The 10,220-nt window shown below is 33.1% G+C and overlaps 1 long non-coding RNA gene across 2 annotated transcripts; it reads left to right on the top strand.

The window, feature by feature from the left end:
- The first annotated feature begins 4,760 nt into the window (after positions 1-4,760).
- On the top strand, positions 4,761-9,091 carry LOC134273804 (uncharacterized). Of its 2 annotated transcripts, XR_009993492.1 has the most exons (5): positions 4,761-4,862; positions 6,342-6,426; positions 7,306-7,408; positions 7,992-8,142; positions 8,984-9,091. It is a non-coding gene; the product is annotated as an uncharacterized LOC134273804 (long non-coding RNA). The 2 variants fall into 2 exon arrangements; XR_009993491.1 differs by lacking the exon at positions 4,761-4,862 and having other exon boundaries at positions 5,946-6,426.
- Positions 9,092-10,220: the final 1,129 nt, after the last annotated feature.

The following is a 10,220-nucleotide window of genomic DNA, read 5'->3' as shown; positions in this document are numbered from 1 at the left end:
GTTCCTTGCACAACTTTCGCCATCAAAAATAGTGAACCAGCAACTGTTTTGCAGGATTGATGCTGTTCCAACCAATTCGTGCCAGAGCATAAGAGGACAAACTTTAAATTTGACCTATTGTTTCCTTCTGTGTTTGCAAAGATTTAAGACGGATATGTTTAGCTTAAATATAGTAACGAATGAATGTACGTGTTGTGATTTTGCACTATCTGGGACGATGCAGAGTGCAACAAAATGGATTTCATTTTATCAGAGTACGTAAACAATACTGCTTAAAAGGTTTGATTTTTAAGGTAGTAAAAAAGTATGCATTTTTATGTAACAAAACCCACATTGAGACTCTTTTTTTACATGTAACAAGTGTTCCTTATAATTACGATTATTTTACATTTTATTTTATTGTTGGAAAGGAAAAGTTTTTTTTCCAATTCTGTAAGAATATTGCAAAAAAAAAAAGGAAAAAAAATCGCGATTATATGCTTATATTTAAAAAAAAAATAAATGAGTCACTCAGGTCACCTAATGCTATCTTTTTTCGCCTGTCGTCCTTTGTATACGTGTAAACTTTTCAACGTTAAACTTTTCGTTTTGAACCTCCTAACCAATTTCAACAAAATTTGGCAAATAGCATCTACTGTTACAGGTGAACAAAGATTGTGATTGTAATGGTCCATTCCCCCTGGGGCCTGACGGGTTGGGCCAAACCCGCCAAAAGTAGTGTTATCTTTTAAAAATCTTCTACTTAATTCCTGGATTTCAGTTGGCATATATAAACTTAACTAAAGAAATTATAGACATTCATATTAAATAACATTGCTAATCCTCGGGTTTAATGGTATTCTATCTTCCACTGGGCAAGAAAAACCAAAACTTGTCTAAAAGCATCTTATATAAGAGTAGATTTTAAAATTTTAGTTCAACCTCCGCGTGTACATTAGGGAATCAATTTAATTGAAAGATAAAGGGAAATCTTTTTCTATAGAACGGAAAGATAAGCTGAAACTATATGGAAGGCTTTAGTGTACGATTGTAGATTGTAAATTATTCAAATCATAACCCTTTGGGTAGGGTGGGGCGACAGTGAATATAACAAGGAGAAAATCTGGTAAAAAAAAAAAGATAGACGGGTCAAAATTACTCAGGTGAGCATTACGACCCATGTCCTTTTCACGACTCACTTTGAACTCACTTTGAACACTTTATATCTGAGTTGATCACTATTATTCGGTATCTTAATTTAATTCACATCAATTTATTTCTTATTTATCTAGAATGCCCAAATGGATACCTCGACATGAAGTATAAATCCGTTCGTTCTTGTTTAAAATACGTACCAACGCCGTCAAGTTATTACAAGGCGTCTTTGGATTGTCAGAAAGCAAATGGAGATCTGATACGACTGGATTCATATGATAAATTTTACATTTTCCATCAATATCTGAACAGTAAGTACATGTAGTAAATAATGGAGATTGTAAAATGGATTTTAAACTGAAACAACGATTATTAAACAGCACAGAATGAAAAGCCAGGTTTCCCAAATTTGGAAACCCGATGGAAACATATGGGAATCGTGACATCAGTAGTTTCCATATAGTTTCCATTTTATGGAAACCACATAGTGGTTTCCACATAGATTCCCGACATGGAAACAATCAACCTGTGGTTTCCCGTAAGTTTCCCAAGATAGGAAACCATGGAAACATACCCCGGTGGTTTCCACATAGATTCCCGACATGGAAACAATCAACCTGTGGTTTCCCGTAAGTTTCCCAAGATAGGAAACCATGTAAACATGCCTTAGTGGTTTCCATACAGATTCCCGACATGGAAGCCACCAATGTGTAGTTTTCCCCATGTTTCCCAGGCATGGAAACTTTGAAAGTATATCTCAATACTAACCAACCTACCTTTTATTTTACAAAAAGTTAAATATTTAATTATGTTACCATATTTTTACCAATTATAGAAATATTTCAAAAGTGTTTACATGCTGTATCAAAATAATTAACTTCAAACAGTTAAAATAACTAGATGTGTATTTCTGTGTGATTAATTTAATATTTCAGCACCGTGAACGCAATTCAATTTTAATTTAATTTTATTTAACTGAATTTTATTTAATTTAATTTAATTTTGAATTTGATTTATCACATAAGTTTTGGTAAACTCGTATAGAATGCGTGAAGTGGAATAGGAAAAAGTAAGTGCATGCAGTTATGTAGAAATCAATCATTCCGATCCCACTTTCTTGAAGCTGTCTATGATGAATGTTCCTTTGAAAAAAATGGAAGAGCTAAGGAAGGGTACATTTAATGAAATTATTTACAGAAAAGGTTTACTAAAAAGATCGATTAAAAAGTAAATAAAGAAATATGTCAAGTTACGATTACTGATTAAGGACAGGTGAGACGTTCCTCAATAAAATAATTAATTTTTTTCCAATATTTTGCAATTGACATTGAAGAATTATTTTTACATAATTACATGTATTCACAAGACATCAAGGTACCTTACCAGGCATTTGTGTTAGATACCAGAGGTTGGCATTTCTTATATACCGGGGTAATTGGTCAGGAAAAAAATACTTCAATTGGTTTGTCAAAATTACATTTTTAGTGTTTCAAGTTTTTAAATACAAGTTTAGAAATTGATAAAGATTTTGTTTTAATATGAATTAATATATTAATATAAACTGGTCAGATAAGAATCATTCATCGAATTGGCTTGGGGCTGAGTATTATCATACTAGTATTTTACTATTAATAGTGAATATTGTCTTTTTTAATTTATTAAATCATTGTTTTTATTATTGGGGTGGGTGGGTTGCTTTTTATTTTTTTTCTTGAGAAGCCCCTCCCCCCCCCCCCCCCCAAAAAAAAAACGCTTTTGAAAAAGTCACTATGATCGGCCTGTGTAATTAGGGACACCTGTCCTCACGTGCCGCGAAGACACCTGTCACTGTGTATTTTTTGTATATTCTATGTGAATTGAGACGGTTTTGTACCAAAAGGGAACAATGGGCTGTTGTCGAGCATGTACACACACAGTCTCCGACTGAAAATTCTCTTAAATTAAGATGATGATTCGAATTTCTTTTATCATTTAAAAAATTGTATATTCCATAAATAAAGTTATACAAGAGAACATATTTATAAAATAACCTACATTTAAGAAGTTCAATGAAAGAACAAACTATTTAGAATTTTTATTTCAATTTTCATTACTGATTTAAAATAAAACTCTCCTCTTTAGAAATTAAATAATTTTCTATAGGTATTGAATAGATCTTAATTCTCGTCGTGTATAATTATATTAAATCCGAATGACGTTAATAGATCAATGTGAAATGTGTTCCAGCTAGAGATATAACTCTCCTAAGAAAAAGGTTTTCAACATTCTGATTCATTTAACAATTTTACGTGTTAAAATGATGTGGGAAATTTTTTTAGCTAAAGGCCAAGGAGTTTAAACATGTTAAAGTACAAAGTACATGTAGCAATTAGAGAAAAGTCTAGCAGGTCCACCAGTAATATTGATAGCTGGCTCAAAATCTAATTAAACCCCGAAAAGGAGGGAGTTCGATTAGTAATTTAATCCCCCCCCCCCCCCAAAAAAAAACACAACAATTTATTAGCAATGAATTAAACACCGAACTTTTCAATCATCACTATTGAAATAAAAAACTGTTCTTGATAATCATATTATAATTGTAGCTTATTTTCATGCCTTTAAGGATTCCTGTGGAAAGTTCACAATAAAAAAAATGTGCTTTTAAAAATTTTACATCTTTTGGTGTGACATTATAAATTCATAATCATACATGTAACAGTTAAAAGAAGCGGGGAGAGGTGTGTGTGTGGGGGGGGGGGTACTTTCAGCAAGGACGGCCACTACCAACAACCAAGCCCCGAAACCCATATCCCGAAGGCAAATAAGTTGAGGTGTCAAACAAGAAACAATTTTTTTTCTGCTCTTGCCTCATGTATTTAACCGCTTTTTTTCTAAATGTACTAGGCCTACACATCATATCGGCAGAAATATTTAGGAGCCCCTCTTTTTATTCCATGAAAAGGGGAAAACTTAACTAAATTCTAATATAAGATCTCATAATCACACTTAATCATAGTGAATGTAAACAGATTATATTTCCCATCCTGCATCGCTCTGTAGGCGCTTTATTTCATTGGTCAATTTCCCGAGGCGCCATTTTTGGAGGATCGAGAAGGACGAAGAAGAAGGTGTAAGCAGCTGGTAAACGTGAAAAGTTAAGATGGTTTCACCACCCAGTGTCTTTAAGACTGTGATAAATGCAATGGCCAACGATGAAGGATTAGTGTACGTATATTTTTGTTAACTTTTTACGGTAAATAGTTGTAATATTTGGCAACAACAAATCTTCACTATCGGAGGCAACTTTTGTCCTCACGCCATTTTGAAAAGTTGGATACCTAAGTTTTAAATTGTTAAGTGTATATATTGCAGAAAGAAAGAGAGAGAGAGAGAGAGAGAGAGAGAGAGAGAAATTTGAGACGTTGATATAGCATAACTTATATTATGAAGGCACCGTGCATGTACATGCTGTATGTTGTAAATTTTCAACGTTTCGCCTTTTATCATGTTTATTAAAATGTATGCTCCATGTGTATGTTCTCTCTCTATTATATAAATGAATACTTTTCGGAATTTAAAAAAAAAATATTTTAAACCCCGCTCAAATTATCCGGATGATAATAGTTACACCGAACATGGTTTCGTAATTAAATTCAGACTGTAGAACATCCGGTTTGAATACCACATGTGTTTTCTGACTTTTGGGAGCCAACTCTTGTTTTTTTTTGGAACTTACGACTTATGGCAAGGTATAAATTAAATATTTTTGGTTCAAAACTTTGATAAAAGCATCGATATTTTTACAAAAAGTGTCTTCAATCTCAGCTTATCCGATTATTCATGAAGGATATCCTCATCAGAACAGATTGTAGCGAATAGCATAACCCTTAATCATATGCATGACGATGATATGGAGGGAAAATATACATAAAAAAGTGAATGTAGGTGAAAGCCTGTCCTCTTTTCTGAAGAGATTATTGAAATAGTTTACTGCTCAAAAGATTTTTTTTTTGTAATGTCTAACCTGTTGAGATGAAGATGTAAAAAAAGAAAATCCTAATAGTGAATTAATATTGATAGTATGTCATGAAATGCAAATGAATCATCAGCTTGAATTATCAGTTTTTTCACAATTATTGACCTGAGTAGGTCAATGTATACTATAGCGAATAATACATACTCCTTTCCATATCGCATCCTAGCCCGAGACACCAATTTCAGCCAGAGGGACAGAGACCCTAGGGCTGATATTGGTCGAAGGTCTGATACAGGATGTGATGTGGAAAAGGGTTTGTTTCATTATGTTTATTACAAACTTGGTAATAAATTACAGAACACTTCAAGTTGAGAAGATCAAGAAAATAAGTAAATAATCATGCACAATAAAACTACTTACATACATGTACAAGGTATTGTATTGCTGAACAGATTTAGCTGTCATTAGGTCAAAATTGCAAATAATAACATGCTTCTTATATCTGTATATACAGGTAACTCTTGATGGCTTGAACTTCGATTTCTCGGAAGTTCTTGATCGCTTGAATTGAGTCTCTTGTCCCGATTTTTTCCACTATATAACTAAGCAGATTTGCTCTTGATTTCTCGAACTCCTGATCTTTCGAAACCCTTGATCCCTCGAAGTCAAAATGCAGTCCCACTGTGCTGTGAATTTTACCCTTGATACCTGTGGCTGTGTGTATACCAAGTTATAATGGTCAAACTTTTGCCATAACTGTATATCTGTGTGTCTGTCTGAGTGTCTGTTGTCAACTTAAACCTTCACCATAACTTTAGAACTATACGAGATAGTGGCTTTCAAATGGCAACAAGGACAATGATTATGTGTCAGTGATCTTGACTGTGACCTGTATGCTAAAAAAATTGCTTTTTCGAACTTTGTTGCTGTGTTTCACAAGCGCATCTTGTTTTGTTGGTCTCTGACCAGTAGAGCTTATGCGATAGTAAAGCGTCCGGCGTCCGTCCGTCTGTCTGCAAACACTACTCCTCCTTAAATTTTAGTCTGATTTCAATATAACTTGGCACACAAGTAGACTATACTAAGATACATAATTCTGTGCATCAGTTTTTGATAAGTACAAACCAGTAGAGCTACAATCTCGACAGAGACTTCTGGTTATTTTTTCTTCCATCCCGGTTGTTGCTAATGCTATTACATAATTAGTTTAAATTAGAATGCAATAGTACCTGGACATAATTTATCATTTCAGAGAGAAGAAAACTGTGTGACTTTAAAAGAAAACCAGTGAGATAAAATCATAGAAAATGTATGATGATTCAGGATGTGGTCATTTGGTAAGTGGTAATTCATTCATGATTCGTATGTATATGACAATTGCCTGAAAAAAAAGATTCTAAATTTTATTTAAATACTGAACTGTGGTATATCAGCTGTGAGCTACAAGAAGTTTTATGTAAAAGCTAGGGCTGAAACAATTTGCCCCCTCCATGTTATGTGTGTATTGCTATGATTGACATACAATCAGTTCTCTAATACATACACTTCAATAAAACTTTGTCGTCTCGAACCTGAATTGAACAGGAAAAAACTCTGAGATCTTTCCAAAAATTTGAATGAAAAAAAGGAAATGCTTATTAACTGATTTGTTGCTGGTCAGTATTTTGATTACTTAAAGGAAGCTCTAAAAACTGCACACTAAAGAGTTCTACTTTAACATCAGTTAGTTTTAAGAAGTTAGAGTGATCTGCCCATAGATTAAGATTATGAAAAATGTTATTTTACAGTCAGTTAGATTATTTTTAATAGATTAAATTATTTTAAGAATTATTTAAAATCAAAAAAATAGGAAATTAATTATTTTCGTAAATTTTTCCAATGTAAGTAAACAGCAATGATTTCTGCTTACAGATAGTCCATTGTCTTTGAAAATTTCTTGGGGAAATGAGGCACATACCATATGTTCTAAATGAATAAAAAAGGCTCATTATGCACATATTTATATGAAATATGATAGATTTTTTTCTCTCCAAGGAATAATTTCTGCAAGTCACTAAGTTTTTAGAGTTTCCTTTATTTTAAAGATATTCAATGAAATTATTTGAAGTATTAAATTTTGGTAAATTTTATGATACTAAAAGGTTATATGGATGAAAAAAAACAGCATGCGTGTATGACAATAGGGCTTAAATTTTTAATGTCTCTTAATTTTTGAGTGACATTAAAACAGGAATTGTCATCACCAATAGACGAATTTCACATTCCTAAGAGTTTTCTCCAATTGTTGGCGTATCGCTCATTTTTCCCACTTTGTCCTTTGTAAGTTACTTGTTAATATTTTCAATCTTCAAAAATATTGGACAATTACAATCTGTATCTGTATTGGCAGAGTATGGGGGCAACATGAAAATCATATTGAATATGTTCATACTGATTTATTTCTAAGATATTGTCCCTCAAAGTTGATACGGTTAAAGACGGAAAACAGCGTCTTAAGCCGGTTGACCCCATATCGACCCTGCAAAGGGGAATAACTTTTGTAAATGTGAAAATCCTTTATGGTATATCATATAGATCTAAAACTGACTGAATTTTGATCAGCCAATTTATGAACATGATGAATGGATGTAAATAATGTTGGACAATATATGTAAAAAAAAAATTAAATTACTTGTTTATATATACATTTGTGGTATCTCTCCCATTGAAGTTTATAAACTTGTTATTTATTTCTTAAATAAACTGAGCGTACATGCAATACCGGTATAAAATTACTCATAAGATGCATGTATACTTAAACCATGATAAAATCATATGTGTCCAATGCAGCATATGATAAGTCATTAATATACAAGTACATGTGTATCTATACTGTAATACATATATATTGCATTATTTTTAGGTCCTGTTCTGTGGATGCCCAAAGACAGTGTCTACCCATCACTCCATCTGATATCACTTGTTCTGAGCATATTTCTCTCTCAAACTTAAACTACAGAGAGCCTGTGGATAGTGGATGAAGAGTGACCTTGGACCAATTTTCTAGGTCAAAGGTCAGTATCAGGATCTACTGTATATCTTTATTTAAAATCGTAGTCCAGAGTATATTTCTCCCCTGCCTGGTGTAATCTAGCTTTTGTGCAATGGGGTGGATTCCGTGGAGGGTCTGCAATGATCTTCAACCAATTTCTAGGTCGAATATCAAAATAAAAAAAAATCTCTCCCAAATATTTTTGTTATTATAAAGAGTATGTTTTCTCTCAAACTAATCAAACTTAAAGCAGGGTTCTTAGTATGAAATACATGTAGTAATATATTCTCAATGACATAATAAGGCTGAAAACATTATTTATAGTAGGCCTAAAATAAAATATTGTTTGTTTGCAGTTGCCGACCGACCCACTGAAAATGCACCCGACCCAAACTTTTTTTTAGCCATTTTGTAATATTTTTTTCTTTCCAATTTTTCAGGATATTAAAACTGTTTCATTTTCAATTTTTTTCGTTATCAATCATACCAAGAGTGCAGCTTATTCATGTAAAGTAGGCCTATGAAAAACTTTATTTTATGTTATCTAACAAAGATCTGGAAATATTTTTTTTTCAAAAAAAAAAAAAATTGCCTACCTACCTACTCAGACTAAAAATTATAGGTCGGCAACTGCAAACAAAGAATTTTTTAAGCTTGGCCTTATGTTATTTTTTTTTCACTTATCATAAAGCATTAAATATTGAAGAGATACATTAAAAGCTGAAATCATATGTATCATGGTCATGGAAAGTAATTATTGATATTGGTATATTAAAGGACATTGACTGATCTTTCAGATTTCTAAGATATATTCAAGTATTATAATTCTGACATCATATAATAATTTTGTATGAATATTGCAGATCAAAGGTGATGTGAAGAAAACCAGGAAACTGATGTTGAAAGAAGTACTTAATGACCCTTATGAATGGACTTAAATGTGAAAGACTGTTCCATTGTTTATCTAAGATATATGGATTTATTTAATATTTTTATATCATTGAAAAATTCAGTTACAGTTTTTGTACATCAAATGAATTATTAAACATATAAAATGGTAATGCTTTTTTCTTTTACATGTAATAAATTTTTTTGATAGATTTTTAAAAGAATACACATTATTTCACATTGCTTCCTTTAGAAAAGTTAGGGAATCGTGAAGTTTCCCAGTAATTTCCACCAGGAATGGGACTCCAGATAATTCCACCAAGTTTCCGCCACACAGAAAGTGTTGCACAAGTTCCATATAGTTTCCTGAGTCAAGGAAACTGTAGGAATCATAAGGTTTCACGAGCTTCCATGTAGTTTCTCATAAGAGAAAACCTTAAGATTCCATCAAGTTTCCATTCCACGGAAACCACTACGCTCATATTCCATATGGTTTCCTGAGTCGAGGAAACTTTAGGAATCGTGAGGTTTCCCGAGCTTCCATGTAGTTTCCCGTATAAGGAAACCTAAAGATTCCATCAAGTTTCCATTCCACGGAAACCACTACGCTCCGATTCCATATGGTTTCCTGAGTCATGGAAACTTTAGGAATCGTGAGGTTTCCCGAGCTTCCATGTAGTTTCCCGTAAAAGGAAACCTAAAGATTCCACCAAGTTTCCATTCCACGGAAACCCCCTACGCTCCGATTCCATCAAGTTTCCTGATTCTGGAAACCAGTGGAATCTTCAGGTTTCCCATTACAGGAAACTACATGGATGTTCGGGAAACTTCAGGTTTACAGAGGTTTCCGTGGTTCGGGATACCTTATGGAATCGGAGCGTAGGGGGTTTCCGTGTCACGGAAACTTGGCGGAATAACCTAGCATCCGCTACGGAAACCACTGGGAAACATGATGTAAACTTGAGGTTTCCATGTGGTTTCCATAAAGTTTCCCATGATGGGAAACCACTTTTTTCACCCAGTGCAGGCTGATTATTTTTAATCACATTAAAATTCTTAACATAAACATTCTTAACATGCACTGCATCTCTGTTAATTTGATAAAGCATTTTAAAGGAAAGATATGACATATCAGGATTGTAATTTGATAAGAGCACGTTTTTGTTTCAGATTACCCTACAGCAAACGATATTTGGATACAAGGTGTGAAAG

This window comes from Saccostrea cucullata, unplaced genomic scaffold, assembly GCF_032062105.1.
Source record: "Saccostrea cucullata isolate Sc308-1 unplaced genomic scaffold, CSIRO_AGI_Scuc_v1 ctg1379, whole genome shotgun sequence".
Lineage (NCBI taxonomy): Eukaryota > Metazoa > Mollusca > Bivalvia > Ostreida > Ostreidae > Saccostrea > Saccostrea cuccullata.
This window is presented reverse-complemented; position numbering and strand designations above follow the sequence as displayed.